Raw genomic sequence first — 19,786 nt, 5'->3', positions numbered from 1 at the left:
ATGCAGAAATACTAAGCCTCTGGTATTCGGGCCGACTGACGGCTACCCCTGGCAGGATAACCCAAGTGTGATGACTGCAACAGTGAACCATAAAGAACATCAGATTGTATTAGTTTTATGAAAGCATACATAAGAAACCGGACTGGTATTTTACAGTAAGAGTTATTAAATGAAAGGGTGCATCATGTGTGTGCTCCAAACCTGGTCATGAGAAAACAGCCTACACCTTTAATAGTAAAGATGCAATCCTATCAGCAGAAATAGTTGATTCTGACAAAACTGTGGCAGAAGGACAAAGTAATAAAAGTTGGAGGCAGTAGTGTGTTTGTGGAATATGATTACTCAGCGTACACCACACAGAAGAGGAGAAAATTTATTCCACCAATCAGGGACTGTCAAGAAGCAGGTATGAGATTGAAGTGGCTGTATTCAGCTAACTTCAGAATATTTTTTTCCTAGAGAGTCAAAGTCATTTTCTGATGCTGAAGATGCTAAGGAGGAAATACAAAAGTTGGTCCAACAAAAACCTATCAAATGGAAGGGGATTCTGCTTCTTAGTCTGACAATAAAGCCCACAGAGAGACTATGCCAGTGAAACATTTTCCAGTGTTCCAAAGGAAAATGTTTGGTAGACAGAAAAAAGCATAGAAGTTGACTAGAAGAACCAGAAGTACGTTGAAAATGAACCAGAGACAGGATACAAGATTTGGGAAATGAAGATAAACAGGAAGAAAATCAGCAACTCGAAAATTAACGACACAGCCTGTTTAAAAAACACAAGTATAAAGGCACTTGAAATCTAACTGAATTGTAACAGCACTCATCAGCCCACATTGTACTTGGATTTCTGATAAATGATTAAAAATATTGCTTATGGTAACCACTCACAGTAGCCCTGATTTTTTTAAACTACGATCTGATGTTTGAACAACAAAGGAAAAAAACTTGTTAAAAAAAAGCTTCAGTTTCATTTCCAGAGATTTAGGCCAGTTTCAAATTAAAGAGACATGGATCAACTAGGAAAACAAAGGGGGCTTAAAAAGCTCGGCACCATTATTTTCTTTTGTATCCTTATCCTTATCATTTTGTGGGGACTCAGGCAGTTCGGACTGAAGCCACGATCATAAGATTTGACAGTAACAAGGTGGACAAGTCGTATGTATTTTTCCAGTTTTTTGAAAACTTCTGTACTGAAAGAAAAACAGAAGAAAGGGGTTGGGGAAGAAGATGAAGCAATATATACTCTACCTCACCAAAAGTTGAGTGCCGATTTGTACTGAAGGCAAACTGGGCTAACACTGGTTAAAAACTTGGAGGATAATAAAATGAGGACGCATGAAGCAGTAAAGTATTAAATACAGTCACTTTCCAGTGCACTTGAAATGCTTCATTTAAAAAGTCTAAAAATGGTGGATAATCTATTTTCCAATCCTGAATATGTGTTTCATATTGCTGGCTATGGGTATAAATAATATAAGAATATATTGATAAGTCAAGCTTAATACGGGAACACATCATGCTCAAAACAAAATATTTAAAAATGTACTGCTACAAATATAGTTGGAGAGGGGGATAAGGCATGCTTTTACAAATTTAAATACACTATGTCTGAATCACATCTGTTCTGCACTTCAGCTAATCTTCTTCTTCTTTTGGCTTTTCCCGGTAAGGGGTCGCCACAGCGGATCACATGTCCCCTCATGATCGGCAGTGGAGTTTTACGGTGTTGCGTTGCCAGCCTGGCGCCCAACCTTCCACAGAAGGCACACACACACGCACTCATGCCTAGGGCCAATTTTAGAGTATCCAATCCACCTACCGCATGTCTTTGGGATGTGGGAGGAAACCGGAGTACCCGGAGGAAACCCACGCGACCACAGGGAGGAGATGCAGACTCCGCACAGAAGGCACCCCCAGCCGAGGATCGAACCGGGAAACCTCTTGCTGTGAGGTTAATGTCATTCATTAATTCTTTGCTGATACCTGCTACTCAGGGAGTAAAGAAGAAACAATCGGCTATCACAGGGTCACAAACTCCTATTTAGGATGCATGACAAACAACCAGACCTAGATAGGAAACCAATCTGTCATAAGGTACACACACACACACACACACACACACACACACACACACACACACACACACAATGTGAAAGTTTGAGTAATTTAAGGGATCATCAATTCACCTACTAAACATACTATTGGGATGAAGAAAGAAACATCTCTGAAATAAAATAAATGATTTTTACATTAATTTTATTTTCACAAATACAAGAAAACTAGAAACAGTTCTTTAAAGAAACAGCACAATAATGACACTTGATCATAAATAATGCCACAAGGCTCAGCTCAGAAGAAACTTATTGAAAGCAAATAAAATGATACAGGCTGTTGCACAGGTGATTTTTTTTTCTTTTGCCAAGAATCCATAATGCTGAAAAATGGGCCACAGCTTGGCCAATAAGTACAGTGCTTTAACCTGCAATCTTTTATGTGCATGAACAGTTAACAATCACAAACTTGCAGTGATGTACATGTGACAAAGTGTCGTTTACTGTAAAAGTTTTTTTAATTGGCTGTACACTTCCAAAAGGCTTTAGAGCTCTCCATTTAATTTGCTTAGAAAAGCATGTCTGTGTTAACTATAGCTATAGCAACCCAATAAAGTAACAGAGCAGCATCAAAAATAAATGGTGTTAAAGTAGAACATTAGAACTTACAAGTCCATTTGCACAGCCCTCAGAATTATGATATCAGCATACTTTTCCAGCACTCAATGCTGTGATCATTTGACAGATTTCTACAGGGTTTTTGGTCAATTCCATTTGCAAAGTTAACTGTTGACCCCTCACAACTTTCATGCTTAAACGAAAAAGAAATTAGCTTGGGGGGGGGGGTCAAGTGCAGAAGTTGCCTCCTTTACAAACAGTACTAACAAAGTTATCGCTCTGTTGGTTTCCACGTTTAAAAAAAAACACTAAAGTAGTTGCCTCTTTTACCACAGAGCAGTGACTCCATATAGCTCCAAGAGCAATACAAAGACTACAGGGAACATTAGATATAACATAATGGGATCCATTACAGGTGCTTGCATGATAGTAGCCCATGACACACCTGCTCACTGCCACTTGCTCAAAAAAGCAAGTGCTTAAACTCAGACTAGCCCGATCTCCCAGTTGTATGTAGCCCTCCCAACACCTGATCCTATAAAAATGTACAGCCCTGGGGAATTCCAAGATGGTGGACGTCCTATAAATACCCTTGCCACAGAGCGCCTATCCAATATCAGCAATACCGGGTAATTAGCCTCATTAATTCACCTATAAAAAGAAATTCGGGGCAAGACTCATGACCTTCAAAGGTAGCCAACCTAGAAGAGGTGCTCCATTTATCTACTTGGACAATAATCACTAAATTAAAGCCCCTAGACACTTTGGGGACTCCTCACCACATGTGAATTTCAGGCCTCTAACCACTAATAACACATGCCTAAATTGAAACCAGACTATCGAATCAGAAGGAAAATTTCGAAGGAAAATGATAATATGGAAACACAGACCATTAAAACCAAGCTATCTGTAAATAGCCTCCCCAGAAAAAGAGATCGTAACCAAGAAACAAAAATTAAATAAGCAACAAGAAGTAACTAAAAGCAACAGAAAGCAGAAAACTAACTCAAACATTCACATTGATGAGCTTAAAGAAGACTTAGTGCCACTGCAATCAGCGGTGCAAGGTTTTTCCGAACTAGCTAGCTTCAGTAACAAAATGAATCTAATCAAATAGTGGAGTGTATGGATAACATTGAGAGCATAACCAAAAAAACAACGAACACCAGATAGCTCTATTAAAAGAGGAAATGAGTGCCAAAAACTCTATCCTGACAGATTTCCAACAGAAGCTTACTGATTTGGAAGCAAGAAGTTGGCGCAATAATATTTTAATAAGAGAGACACCAGAATCCTATGAGCAGGCCCATTAGAATGAAACAGTTTTGCAAATTTTTGAGCTCATACTCCAAAGTGACACAAACGCTAGTGGAATAATCATAGAGAGGGCTCTATACAAAAAACAGAATGCTGACACTCCAAGGCAAATTTACGCCAAACTGTTAAACTTTCAGGATGTACAAAAAGTGTTGTCGGTGGCCAAAAAACAAAAGTAAATTATTTGGAAGGGTCATAAAATTACTATATCACATGACCTTCCGATGGCTATAAAGCTATAAAAGAAAAGCATCAGAAACTCACACCTTATAAAACATGAAGTGAAATTCCAAATGAGGTACACTGATATTCTTCAACAATGACATTAAATTTGCAGTCGACTCACCCAAGGAAACAAAAGCTGCCTTTATTAAATGTTTTGGTAAAGCTCCAGAAATATAAGAGCTTTAAAAGTATCAAGAAACCACATGTTAGAACATACCTCTTATTACGCTAAACCTATGGGCCAATAATTATCAGCAATACAAGTCCAAATCTGTTGTAAGACTCCTTTTTCTTGCTTATTTCTCAACTCAAATTTAGAAGTAGTTATTAACCAGAAGTACACTTCCAAGCAGGAAATGGTCTACAAGGAACATGAAAGTCACATCTTATTGGGGAGTAGACTACAGTTAAGGAAACGACTTCCGGCCTCAATAGCAAACTTCCTTCCTCCCCCTTGGTAACCAGAAGCATTGAATGTACACAGAAAACGGATGTCGATTACTTCAAGAAAACTTCATAACTGGCCTAAAAATTTAGGTTAAACCTTATATACTGAGTTTCACCAAAACATAATATATTCCCTCTAGCTTACTGTGCTTTCTAAAGAAATACTCGTGGAATAAAAAGAGCATTTAAGAGGGTTAAAGTGGCTAGACTGTATACATAACCTTCAGATCTCAAGACTCAGTGAGCCAGTTAAATTCAAACACCAGAATATTGCAGGAAAGTTACAGTTTCTCTTTTTGTTTCCAACCAGCGACTATTTTATTGCAGCAATGAACTCTGCATTCCAATCCCGTGAAAGCACAAAACCAAATTAAGTTTGGAGAACCCCTAACCTAAAGAAACTCTGTAATGATCTTGATTTAGACAACTGTCATTTATACTCATTATGGGGGGGAGATCACTAAACTGTAATGCGTGAATCTCATATGTGAATAACATGAAATGCTTATACATTACACAGGTTAGGTATGTTTAAAGTAGAAATTCTGAAAGACACACTATATCTCTTTAACCCATGATTATACATCAAAGTTTGATCAAGTACCCATGAAGTACAAGGGGAATAATAGAACTACACTTCTTGTATTATTATTATTACAATGGTCTCTAATTGGGAACTGAGTTGGGAAACTCTAGGTTTTTTTTTTTTAACTCTTCAATTAAAATGAATTAAAATACAGTGGTCTTAATGGCAAATATTATAAGTTGACAGCATCATTTATGAAATGGCCCATAGCTTCTAGTCACTGAATACTTAAGCTAATTAGTCTCATTCCTATCGATAGAAGTGAATCTATGTTAATAGCAATCTTGCTAAACGGGAAATGAAACACTGAGACCATACATATCCCCCCTTTTTTTCCCATCTCTTCCTTCCTCTGTACTGATACAGTTGCCCATAACTGTCTAAATCCGAAATGTTTATACAACTCTTCTCAATCTCAATACTGATCCTGTACTATGACATCTACATTAAGACCTAGACTCTTCACTAGTTAATATAATTTTCATATAGAGACTTTGCTCAAACTTGAATATTAGGCTATTCTTGAAAAGTGAGCACGTGTGTGTTCATCCTACCCCAAGTAGTAGACTTACCTCTGTGCAACATCTTTTGAGTTTGCAATTTTTATACATAGAATTCTATCCTTACATGGGCTTATAGTATAGTATTAACACAAAACATTACTTTAGCTACATTTCCATCTAGGGGGGAAGTGGATTTTAAGTAGGGTAATCGGATGACTAATCTAGGAGTTGTGTTAGAAATGTGTATGTGTATTACATCTGAAATAATGTTAGAAAGGTTAAATTGCTTTTTTATAGTTTACAGACTATCTTTAACTATAAAACGTACATTATTATTATGTTTTGTAACCTCAATACTTCAAGTTCTTTCAATTGTGAGGGATGTGTGGGTAGGCACAGTATAAGTATCGAAAGAGCTATGTGCTACTGTCTTACAGTTACAATAGCTTTTCTATTCCCTGCATGGAATGAAAATATTTGGGGACTTTTGGGGAAAACAAATAATTAAATCTAAAACTGAAATCAATATGTTACATTTTAAGTTCTGGAAATGTGGACTATAGATTTGTGGAATGTGAGGGGATTACAGGATAAAAATAAGAAAAACTTGTTGATGCACTTGGTTTTCAAATCGGAGGCAAATATATGCTTTATACAAGAAACACACAGGCTCAGAGATGAATGGAAAGGAGATGTAAACGGGAAATGAATTAAAGCGATAGTTACAGCTGGGGACAGTTCCAATTCTAAGGTTGTAGCTACCATAATAAAAAAACATTTCAACAATCAATCACAGAATTTAACTCTGATACAAAGGGTAGATGGTGTTATTTTACAGCTACAAATCCAGAAAAAAGAAAATCAGCCTTATTCCTTAATGTTTATGGTCCATGCCAGAGACAAGAGTTCATTTTGGAAATATACAACATTTTAGGCAAATTACCAGACCATGATTACATAATAGGTAGGGACTGGAATACAGTTATTGATCCAAATATAGACCACACTAGTAATCCTAGCTCACAAAACGTACAAGCATCGATAGCCTTAGGTGAACTTATGACTGATTTAAACCTAATAGGCCCCATTTAATTTGGAGAAAATCAGGGAAGAAATAATTTATATACATATTTTTCCAAATGTCGTAATACCCAGTCAAAGAGAGACTTTTTTTTCATTTCAGGGGTTTTATTAGAAGCCGATATTAAATATTCTTCCGAACCCAGGTATTTATCAGATCATTCAAAAATTACACTGAAACTAAATCCCTCAAACAAACCAAAGAAGGAAATTAGTGGATGTAAATGGTCGTTGAACAACAATTTATTAAGTCAGAGGTGGTACAAAAGGTTTTGGACATACTACTTGAATTAGAAAGGAATCTAGAGAGCACAAATATTCCATATGATGTCCAATGGGCTGCATGTAAGGCTAAATTGAGGGGGGTACTAATTCAGAAAGCTGCGTATTTCAAAAGACTGGCAAAAGAAAAGGAAAGTAAGTTAGTGACCGAGTTGAAAGATCTAGAAATTATCAGCTTAAACCAAACCCTGACATTGAGAAATCAATAAATGACACACAAAAACAGCTGTACCAACATAACTACTCTTTATATGAACAAAAAGGTATTGCAAAATACTCGGAATGGGCGCAGCTCCCATCAAAAGTATTGGCAAGAATAGTCACAAATAGACAAGAAACAGGACATTGTTCCATCACTACCAAGATAAGATACACAAATCAGACACACAAATATTAGAAATAGTTCACCAGATATATTCAGAACTATATGGTATGGATACGCAAAGTACAGTTTTGTACCTACCATAAATGTAGATGTCCGAACTGGATAGCATCTGCAGTCATAACAAGTGGGTTGTCCTGTCGTCAGGCAGCCCTGCAGTCGGCCGGATTCCAAAGTCCGGGTCCGGCCTTGGCTGATGTGGCACTCCTCGACGTCATCTCTGTTGGTCTTCGGTTATAAAAGCATCAGCCAACGCCATTTTCCTCAGTGTTTCTTGCCCCAGATGCCAGTAGCCCTCTTGCAGGCTAAAAATTTGGATAGATGCCAATGTTTCCAAATAGATAGAGGTAAACACAACAATAAGCATATATGTACATATATACAAACAAATACACCATAAAAGACTCCCCAACAGCTAGCTATTAGGAGGGTAAACACCCTAGGAGTACCACAGAGGGAAGGAGGGAGGGTAATCCTGACTGCAGATGCTATCCAGTTCGGACATCTACATTTATGGTAGGTACAAAACTGTACTATGTCCTTCATGGATGCATCTGCAGTCATAACAAGTGGGTAGAATACCATAGCCAACTAGGGAGGAGGATAAAAGTAGATTATGGTGTGTTTAGGATCCCTTGCAGTACAGCAGTGGCAAACCCTGCTCGGGATCTGGAATATAGAGGCAAATTATAATGCTTGGCAAATGTATGCACGGAGGTCCAAGTAGTCGCCTCAATAATGTCTTTGGTTGCCACTCCTCGTAAGAAGGCTGTGGTAGTGGCTGTTGCCCTTGTAGAATGAGGTCTTATGTTCTGTGGAATTGGTTTTCCATGGAAGGAGTAACAGTATCGTATGCAATTTCCTATCCATTTGGAGATTGTCTGTTTGGAAATAGCTTTTCCTTCCCTTCCTGTTGCATAGGCTACAAAAAGTTGGTCAGTCTTTCTGCTATTTTTTGTTCTGTCCAAGTAGTAGCGTAGCTGTCTATGTACATTCAAGGTATGCAGTATTCTTTCCCCTCTGTTTTGTGGGTTGGGAAAGAAGGTAGGTAGGTGGATTGCCTGGTTTAAAGACACTCTGGATACCACCTTGGGCATAAATGTAGGATTAGTCCTCATGGACACTCTATCTTGGTGAAAGATTAGGAAGGGTTGCACTGCCATTAAGGCCTGTAGTTCTGAAACCCTCCTTGCTGAAGTAATTGCCAGTAGGAAAGCAGTTTTCCATGACAGGTGTTGTAGGTCTGCTGTTGCTGCTGGTTCAAAGGGTGATAGTGTCAACTTTTCTAGCACAAAGTTTAAATCCCAAGCTGGTAATGGTGGTTTCCTTGGAGGTTTTACATTCTTGATTCCTCTGAGGAACTGCCTGAGCAAAGGGTGAAAAACAGGTGGATCAAAGCTGTATTCTGCTGAAATAGCTGATGCATGTATCTTGATGGAGGAGTAGGACAGGCCTGAATGAAGAAGTTCGGCCAGATACTCCAGAATGTTAGGCATATCTATGTTTGACACATCTTTTCCTCTTTCCGTACTCCAAATGACAAACCTTTTCCATTTTCCAGCATAGTTCCTTCTTGTTGAAGGTCTGCGTGCTTCAAGAATAATGTCTTTAACTCTTTGGGAAAGTTCTGGATTAGCTGCTGCTATGTGATGTTCCATGCAGTCAGTTGCAGCGTTGTTAGGTTTGGATGTATGTTGCTGTAATTATTCTGCGTTAACATCAAAGGCATCAGGGGTATTGGGCTCATATTGTTCGAGACATGCTCTTCAGTAGTGGGTACCAGTGTTGTCTTGGCCAGTTTGGAGCTATCAGGATTATCCTTGGACGTTCTTCCTTGATTTTTAGTAGTACCTTGTGTATCAAAGGAAGAGGTGGGAATGCATATGCTGTTAGGCCTTTCCAGTTGAAGGAGAGTGAGTCCACTTTCCATGCTAGTGGGTGGAATGTCCTTGTGCGGAATTTTTGAGCTGGTGATTGAGAGGTGATGCGAATAGGTCTATCTGTGGCATTCCCCAGTTCTTGAGATGGTCTTGAAGATGTCCGGTGCAGCTTCCATTCGTGGGCATCCAAGTGGTTCTGCTTAATATGTCTGCTAGAGTATTGTCTTTCCCGGTACAAATATTGCCTGTAACTGAATGTTGTAGCTGAGTGCCAGGGTCCACAGCTCCAAGGTCATTCTGCATAGGGGTATGAATGAGAGCCTCCCTGTTTGTTGATGTACCACATGACTGTGGTGTTGTCTGTCCTTATCATCAACTGGCCCTCTTTGAGAAATGGTTTGAACTTTTGGATTGCCAGTTTTACTGCCAGCATTTCTTTTAGATTGATGTGCAGGTGAAGTTGATCCTGTGTCCACAATCCTTGCACGCATTTGTCCAGCATGTGGGCCCCCATCCTAGGTCTGAAGCGTCTGTTGTGATGGTCTGGCTTGGTTGACATCTGCGAAAGGGTAGGCCTGGGTTTGACTGGCATGCCTGAGCCCACCATAGGAACTCCTGTTTTAAGCATGGAATTAGTGGGATTTCTGTTTCTAGACTGTGTCTGTGTTGGGACCATAAATTCTTTAGGTACCACTGTAGTTTCCTCATATGTAGTCTGGCAAATGGGACCAAGATTATGCATGATGCCATGAAGCCCAAGGCCTGCAGAACTTTTCTTGCTGTTAACTTGTTCAGTTTTGTTAGTGCCAAGAAGTAAAGAGGAAGTTCTTTTGTTTTTCTGTAGTCAGGAATGCCATTTGTTGTACTGTGTCCAATTCAGCCCAAGAATGTCCTTGTTTGGGATGGTATCAGCCTTGACTTTTGTAAATTGACTGTGTATCCCAGTCCTTGTAGCAAGTAAATGACCCTTTGTAAATCTGTTGTCAGCTTGCTTTTGTTGTCCCCTTGTAGCAGGCAGTCGCCCAGGTATGGGTAAATTTGAATTCCCTGTAGTCTGCAATGGCGATTACTGATGCCAGGCATTTTGTGAATACTCTGGGCGCAGTAGATAAGCCAAAGGGCAATGCTGAGAATTGATAGTGCTCTGATCCTGCAAGAAATCTGAGGTATCTTCTGCAGATTGGTCGAATGGGGACGTGCAGGTATGCCTCCTTGAGATCTAGAGTTACCAGCCAAGACTCCTTGCCCAGCATGGGAAGAAGTTGCTGTAGGGTCAGCATTTTGAATTTTGGGACAATGATGTATGTATTTAAGGTGGACAGGTCGAGAATTGGTCTCCAACTTTTTCCTTTCTTGGAACTAGGAATAGTCTGGAGTAGAACCCTTTCCTTGTTCTGCTGTTGGCACTCTTTCCACAGCTCTCATGTTTGCTAACTCCATTATCTGGCGTAGAGCCTCTGTTTTTGATTTGGAGGTAGATTTGGCATTCCTCTTTGACTGGTAAAGTGTGGAAGTGAAACCGTAACCTTGATCTATGGTTTGTAAAATCCACTTGTCTTTTGTTATGTAGTGCCAGTTCTTTGAAAATAAGGTTAACTTTCCGCCTAGAGGAGCTGCTATTTGTTCCCTGGTAGGCGGATTTAGGATTAAGTCACTGTGGTTGTGCTGATGTAGTGGCAGTGGCTGTGTCTGTGCCTCTGTTGTTACCTTGCCACTGTCGCCCCTCTGTAGGCACCTCCTCTGGATTGGTTTCTGCCTCTGGAGCGTCTATTCCTGCCCCTTTGAAATTTTGTGGAGTCAGGAAAGGACCAATTTTTGGCAGGCCAGTTCCTGCTAAACCTTGGGGTTGAACCTGCAAGAAATCTTTAACAGTTTGAACAGATTTTGCCTTTTCTTCCATTTTCTTCATAACCTGCTGGGCAGGTGTACCAAACAAACTTGTCTTGTCCATAGGAGCATCTAGCAACTTAGCTTTAACATGATCCGGTAAAGCTTGTTCCTTTAGCCATGCATGCCTTCTTATCACTGTGCCTGTCATGGCTGATCTAAATGAAGCCTCCAGTGCATCATAGCCACATTTTAAGGAATGGTTGCTAACCTGTTGTATGTTATTTACCATTTCTAATACATATTTCTTATCAAGAGGTTCATCAGTGGTTAGTTTTTTAGTTAACTGATCAAGCATAAACTCTTGGTATTGTATCATGTGAAACTGACAGTTTAAAGCTCTAGCTGAGAGAGTAGCTGAAGTGTAGACCTTTTACCCCATCTGTCTAGTGACCTTGCTTCCCTTTCAGAAGGAATAGGGTTTTAGCTGTGGTCGCTACTGCCTTGGGACCCTGGGATATAGTTTCTGGGTCTGCAAGTGGGGCCTTGTAAAGGTGGTGATGAGTATCTGGCACCCTGTAAAATCTGTCTGGTTTGGCAGGGGCTGTGGGTAAAGAATCTGGAGCGGAGCAAACATCATTGAAAGCATCATCCACCACAGAGAGAACAGGAGGTATAGCTAAGGGCCTGTGCTGTGGGAGGTGCAGAAAGGTCCTAAGTCCTTTTCTGGAGTCTGAAAATCCTGTTGCTGCCATTGGAACTGTTCTCGCATGGCATGCAAGGTTTCCCCAAAGGAGAATTCTTCTGGTGGGGAAGCAGCTGGAATGGATTCTTCAGCATCAGAATCTTCAAAATTGGAGAAGGGAGCCTCAGGCTGGTCAGTTATGTCTGATTCATCAGCAGAATCATCAGAAGACACTGGCTCAGGGGCTCTGCCCTAGGTCTCTTCTCTGGGGCTGAGAGGCCCTGTCTGGGTGAGATAGAGATCCTCTAATTAAAGAAATTAAATCTTCTGCCAAAGAAGCATTTGAGAACTAGAAGAGGGCCTGGATGTGGGGGGGTTTAACAGGCACTGTTTTAGTAGTCTTGGCTGCTTTAGCCCTGGCGAAGGCCTTAATGGACATGGCAGCTGGAGGCCTAGCAGCACCACGTGCTGGGGTAGAGACATCCAAGGGATGGTGTCTGATAAGTCAACCACCGTAGTGGGTAAAATTTCTGAGGTCGATTCAAGAGTTGTAGCAGGGGCCTCAGTTGTAAGAATAGGTTCAGCTGTACTTTGAGCAGTTTTCTCGGTTTCGGCCGAAACCGAGACACTCGCGGTTTGCTTTACCGTGGTTTCCGCCGAAACCGCGGACCGAGTGTCGGTCTTTATCTTTGCGTTTTGGGGTAGTCGGAGGATCCGACGGCATAATGTACGCAAAATCAGAACCGAAAAACTGTTCTGCAAACTCCGACCGACGCCTAAGCGTTCGTCAGTTGAAAGAGGCACAGGCGAACAGGCTGCTACGCCGTGGGCTGGGCCTAAACAAGGCAGACAGTAAGAGTGGAAATCTTTATGAGGTATTTGTTTCCCACAGGTTAAACAATTGTTAACTTTTTCTGACATCGGCTGAGGCAAGAAAGAGTCCCCAACGGGGTACTTAGCTTTAGAAGTCTTCGAAGTAGTATTCGGTAGAAGTAATCTCTGGATCCGACCGACCGGCACTTGCGAACAGCTTCTGCTTCGCCACGGCAAGAAAGACTGAGGAAAATGGCGTCGGCTGATGCTTTTATACCCGAAGACCAACAGAGATGACGTCGGGAGGAGTGCGACATCAGCCGAAGCCGGACCCGGACTTTGGAATCCGGCCGACTGCAGGGCTGCCTGACGACAGGACAACCCACTTGTTATGACTGCAGATGCATCCATGAAGGACATCAGTCTCCTATTGAAGAAATTGAGGGATTCCTTAAAAATATTACATTCCCTAAATTAAAGGATATCATGTAGAGTTACTTAATGCTCTTCTTATTCAGCAAGAAATAATTGATGTCATAGAGAAACTAAGGCTAGGCAAGGTACCAGGCCCGGATGGATATACATCAGAGTTTTATAAAACATTTAATACAAATGTATCTCCTATTCTTTTGAAGTAATTACATCAAGCAAAATGGTATATCTGACTATTATCTAAATAACTCTAAGACAATTTTAATACCTAAAAACAACCTAGATAAATCCAACCCACATAATTATAGACCAATATTCTTAATCAATGTAGACATTAAAATTTTATCCTCAGTTTTAGCTGAGAGATTGAAAAAAGTTATGCCCTATCTAATATCCCCTGAACAAGCTGGATTTATGTAGAATAGGCAGACTTGGGATAAAACTTTAACTTTAGATGCCATGATTCAGCTTAGAAAGAATGAAAAAAATCCAAGATACTGCTTAGTTCTAGATGCATGTAAAGTGTTTGACAGAGTCAGCTGGAACTTCCTATTTACAACTACTGCTCAATTCAACATCCCCAAAGAATTTACTAACCTAATTAAAACCTTATATAATAAATCCTACACTTACCTCTACATCAATAAAAGATTATCGAAACCTATTAAATTATCAAATGGAATTACAGAAAAGAAGCTAGCGTAAGCAAACCAATGAAGGGATATTCCGATAGCATAAATATGCTATCATACAAGTCACAATATTCCAAAAACAACCACCTCAATGGTATATGTAATCCAAACAGTAAACCGGAATGTTAGAGAAAATCCACATACACGAAATAAACGTTGTAAATTTATTGAGTGCACTTCAGGTAAGCGCTTTCGAAATAATCTTCATCAGACCTGATTTACATAAATAATTAGGTTACTTATAAACTAAAAATGGCGCGAAAAATACGCCATTCAAAACCAAATACATAATTAAACCAATTACTAGCCTATATTAAATAGCTAAACCTAATACTCATTAAAAATGAGAAAATTGAAAATTTAAATGGTTTGTTGTTGTATAAGTCTACATTTGTAGATAATTATGTGTTTATTGGGTATTAATACCTTCCAAAAACTTTTATATTTTTTAAAAAATGTGTTTTTAAAATATATACATATATTTTTTAATTTTTTACAAATTTTAAAAATTTTTTCATACATACAGTTTGTGTATATACATATTTATATATATATATATATATACATAAGTAATTTTCATGTTATGATGGAGTATGAATTTTTGATATGTATATATATATATATTTTTTCCATTATATGTGGTTTTTATACTTATGTATTATGATGTTTGTTGATGGCATATCTGTTAATATAAATGTATGGCAATATGCCTTATAAATTGTATACATAGATATATATTATTGGTTTAGGATAGTTAGAATAACATTTGTATTGTATGTATTAGTATTAGGTTTAGCTATATATACCATTGAGGTGGTTGTTTTTGGAATATTGTGACTTGTATGATTGCATATTTATGCTATCGGAATATCCCTTCATTGTTTTGCTTACGCTAGCTTCTTTTCTGTTTTACAATTGGTATTGGTTTTTTCTAGCGAAAGCATTAACTCCGTGTGGTTTCTTTGGTTTATTATCAAATGGAATTAGACAGGGATGTCCCCTCACCCCTCACTTCTTCAATCTCTATATTGAACCACTGTTTTCATACCTTTCCCAAGCCACATATATCATTCTATTCCTAAAATTATGAACACCAAGATAACGTTATCTGCATATGCAGATGATTTAAAAAAGAAGTTATGTCTTACTATAACATTCCATCTGTGTTGTTGATCTTCTTCCATTCATCACTGATGGGTTCAGTTCTGATCCCCTCAGAACCATGTCGGCCTAATGCCAAGCTCGCGTACACCAAAAACTGTCGAGCTAAGCTACTACCTACAATGCCCTTTCTCCCTCTTACCTCAGATCGAGTTTGCATAAGACATATAAAAGTAAAGCAGAGGCCATTTCTGCACAAAAACCCTGAAAACACCACAAAGGACCCATGAGATCCACCAGGAGTCTTTGGTGGGGGACGGAGGGTGGGATGTGATGAATGGAAGATCAACAACATAGATGATCAACAACATAGATGGAACATTATGGTAAGACACAACTTCTTTATTTGATGTTGTTAATCTTCTTCCCATTCATCACTGATGGGACAGAATCCCACGCTATCTGAGAAACCTGGGTGGCCCTTATGGAAGAACAATTCCTGAGCACCACTGAGCCAAAGGCCACTCTTTCCCAGGAGACCATATCCAGCTTGTAATATTTGATGAAAGTGTGAGGTTTAGCCCAAATGGCTGCTGCACAAATGTCGTCTATAGATGCTCTGGAGTGAAAAGCTACAGAGGTTGCCATAGCTCTAGTTGAATATGCTTGGATATTGTGAGGTTTAGGCTCATTTGCACGTGAATATGAAAAAGCAATACAATCTCTGAGCCACTTTGATAAAGTGACTTTTGACACAGCATACCCCATTTTTGGACCAGAGAAGGAAATGAAAAGTTGGTCTGTCTTGCAGAAAGATTTAGTCCTAAGTAAAGACGTAGCTGTCTATGCAAGTCCAATGAATGTAGACAGTATTCTCCTTTATTGGAATAGTTTGGGAAAAACACTGGGAGCTCGATGGATTGGTTCACACAAAAATTAGAAATCACTCTGGGGAGAAAAGATGGATTAGTACGTAGTGATACTCTGTCTTTATGAAATATTAAGTATGGTTTCTTGATGCATAAGGCCTGTAACTCTGAGATCCATCTAGCAGAAGTGACAGCTACTACAAATAGAGATTTCCATGATAGGAATTTGAGATCACATTTTGAGCATGGCTCAAACGGGGGTTGAGAGAGAGACTATAGTACTACTGCGAGATTTCATGCCTAATTGGAGGTCTGCTGTGAAACACTCCTTTGAGAAAGGTCTTGCATATGCAGATGAACATAAGTGGAGTGCCCTCTGATCCATTATGAAAATTGGAAATAGCTGCTAAATGGACTCTTATGGTAGAAGCTGATGGTCCATTCTCAAAGAACTCAGACAGGTACTGAAGTGTAACAGAGACCAGAGCTGAGAAGGGATTTATCATCCGTTCTTCAGACCAAAGAGCAAACCTTTTTCATTTGTCTCTGTAAAGTTTTCTGGTGGATGGCTTATGGGAGGCCAGAATGATATCGCAAACAGGTGAAGAAAGGGTTTCCTGCTGGCGACTAACGGAAGTGGATAAACCAAGCTGTCAGAGAGTGGACACATTCGGGAGAGTCAACCCCTGGGGGTGAGAAATTAAGTATGGAAGAGTGCCCAAGATCCATGGAGGCTGTGACAGGTGAGGCCGGAGGAAGGGGAACCACACTTGACAAGGCCAGAATGGAGCAATGAGGATCACCTTGCATCTCAACCGAGTTGCTTTCTTTAAAAACAGAGGTATCAAGGGTATTGGTGGATAAGCATAGAGAAGACCCGTGGGCCAATCGTGAGTCAGAGCATCTACCAGGGACTCCCTCTCTGGGGGAAAGAGGGCAGAAAAGCTGCTGCATTTTTTGTTCGAAGGGGAGGCGAAAACGTCGCAGCAAGGCTGGCCACATCGGCAGAAAATTTCTGCCATCACTTTGGGATTGAGAGACCACTCATGTGAAAGGGGAATGCATCTGCTCAGCCTGTCCGCAATCACGGTGAAACTACCCGGGATGTGCATTGCTATAAGAAAGCGGTCGGAAACTATTGCCCAGTGCCAAATTCTCATGGTCTCTTGACACAGGAGGTAGGATTTGGTTCCTCCTTGTTTGTTTATGTACCAGACACTACTGACATATTTGTCTGACTGAATCACAATCGTTCCAGCACTGCTCTTAACTCCAGAACACTGATATGCCGGTTGGCCTCTAAGCTCGACCACATGCCTTGGACTGTCTTTCCCTGAAAAATGGCCCCACCATCCTATCAGGGAAGTGTCCGTGGTCACAGTGGCATTGGGTTGAGGAGTCTGAAAAGGGCGACACCAAAGTTCCGCGTCTGGCCTCATCCACCAGAGGAGATCTTGTTTGCAAGAGTTAGTTATGAGGATCTGTGAATTTAGGGGATGAAGCTTTGCCAACCACTGGGACAATAGGAGCCATTGTAACAGTCTCATATGTAACCTTACCACAGGAACTATCGGAATGGCTGCAGCCATGGACCTTAGAGCCTGGAGAACTTCCATTGCTGACACCTTTCTTTGACAGAGTATCACACGTACTTGCAATCGTAATCTCTGAAGCCTGTGAGCTGGTAGAGATACCAGGCATGTTCGAGTATTGAAAACTGCCCCTATAAATTGCAGTTGTTAGGTAAGTTGTAAGCTGGATTTCTCCCAATGTATGGTGATGCCTAGGGATTCCGCTAGTGAAAGTGTTTAACGGAGGGCCATGGTCAGACGACTTTTGGTGAGGGCGGAAAGGAGCCAATCGTCTAAATATGGAAACACTTGGAATCCTTGAAGTCTCAGATAAGTTGTCACCACTGCTAGACATTACGTGAACACTCTGGGGGCCATTGAGAGACCGAATAGCAGGGCTCAGAACTGGTAATGACTGGCACCTAGCCGGAAGCGAAGGAGACTCCTGGAGCATTTGTCCATTTTGATGTGGTAATACGCATCCCGGAGGTCTATCGAGCACATCCAAACATTCTCCCTTAAAAATAAGAGAATGGATTAAATAGTGGTTTGTACCCAATTTGTTTAAATGGCTGAGATCCAGAATGGGTCGCCAGTCCCCAGTCTTTTTTGGTACTAAAAAGAATCTTGATTAAAACCCGGATCCACATTGGTCTGGAGGGACTGGTTGGATGACTCTTTTTTTGACACAGCTTTCTTATCTCTAAAGCTGCTTCTTCCCTTTGAATGGGTAGAATATTGGAAAGGTTTTTTTGTAGGTCTTGGACGGAAGGATAGAGAGATGTAGTAGCCTCTGGAGATTATTCTCTGCACCTATTGATCATTTGAAATAGAGCACCAGGCAGTTTGGTGCAGAGAAAAACAAGCCCCAACTGCTTCCAGAGGAAAGCAATCCAGCAACACTTCAGGAGCAATGATAAGACCATTCAGAGAAGGAATCCCTGGAATCTTGGTTTTGGGGACCCTCTTTGCCTCTGACGGGGCATCTTCCACCATTGGAACCCCCTCTGACTCTAGGGGAATCCTCGCCATGTGCATTACAGAAAGGACCTTGAGTTTCTTGTGCCAGATTTTCCAACTCATCTGGTTCCTGGAAAAGGAACGCTGGGGCTTGGAAAAACGTAGGCCAACAGCAGACAAAGTCTTTCCATCCTGCTCGCACCTTTCCAATCTGCCCTTTACTTTTGAACCAAATAAGGAAGATGGTTCAATAGGGGTGTTCAAAAAGGAGGACTTGAAGGAGTCCACGAGGTCACATATGCGCATCCAGGCATGACGCCTTATAACTATGCCTGCACCCGCAGCTCTAGGCGCCCCTTTGGTTGCATGGGAGAGCAGCCTCATGGACGAATTGGAAATAGATTCAAGGGTGGCAAGTTGAGAGTCAACCTTGCCCTGTGCCCAGTTATAAACTTGACCCTCGAGGGATCCAGAAAGTTCTGTAATTAAATCTCTTTGGAGCCTCGAGAAATGTGCCAAGTAATTCAGGGACCCAACAGCAAAGGTTGCTGAAGCAAAAACTCACTTCCCCAATCTGTCCACAGCCCGGAACTCTCTGTTGGGCAGGTGAACAGTAGGACTTTCTTCCGCTAGATCCTTTTTAGTGGCCGCCGCCACCACCATAGCGTCAACTGCCAAACATCTGGACCAGTGGGGATGCTCTTCCGGGGGTGGGGAAATCTTATCTGGTCTCCGGGGAATGGCCTCAATAGAGTCAGGGTTCTGCCAAGCACGCTGCACAATGAGCTGGACAAACTTGTCGGCAGGTGGGGTCACCCAAGAGGAAGAAGGACAGGAGTGAAAAGCCTGCAGGAACACTGACTGAAGGATTTAGAGGGCTTCCAGTCACCCCTCTGTTTTAATATTTCCAGGATGTCTCCGAAGGAGACATCAGGGGTGACCTTGGGGACCACTCCCCCATCATCATAGTCCATACCCTCTGTCAAAGACTCTTCAGGAGAGTCAATGTGCTTCCTCTTACACGCCTTCTTCTGAGGAGGTTTCTCAGTGGGAATATCTGAGGAAGACTCAGAAGAATGGGTACCCCTAACTGGGGTTTCCTGAGGCTTCTGCTCCCGGTGTCCTGGGGAGGTGGCTCGCTGTAGCTCAGAGGGAGCAGGGTGAAGTTCCAACATCATAGGAGCGCTTCCTGAAGCAAGCACCCTCTCCATCACCCGGAATGCAGGCCCGCCCTAAGAGGAATGGGAGCCAGGAACCAAGAAGGACAACCTCGGAACCAGGGCCATACCCCGCTCCGTCGGACCCACTCCCGGGGATGGAGCCTCAAAAGCAGGATCGGGGCAGACATTATCCCTGGATCCGAGGACGGAACCGATAAAACCTTCAGAACCGTGTTCTGGACTGAAGACTCCGCCACCCCCAATCATGAGTCTGGGGAAGGGACGGTTCTGATGGAACCGAGAGC

The 19,786-nt window shown here is 41.2% G+C and overlaps 1 protein-coding gene across 2 annotated transcripts in view; it reads right to left on the bottom strand.

Annotated features, from left to right (window-relative positions):
- Positions 1 to 19,786, bottom strand: part of NF2 (neurofibromin 2) — a 1,458,300-nt gene that overhangs the window by 370,673 nt on the left and 1,067,841 nt on the right. The gene's annotated exons all lie outside the window — the stretch shown is intronic.

This window comes from Protopterus annectens, chromosome 4.part0 (genome assembly GCF_019279795.1).
Source record: "Protopterus annectens isolate FY-2018-M chromosome 4.part0, PAN1.0, whole genome shotgun sequence".
NCBI lineage: Eukaryota > Metazoa > Chordata > Ceratodontiformes > Protopteridae > Protopterus > Protopterus annectens.
Note: the sequence above shows the minus strand (reverse complement) of the source record. Positions and strands in the feature narration are given on the sequence as shown.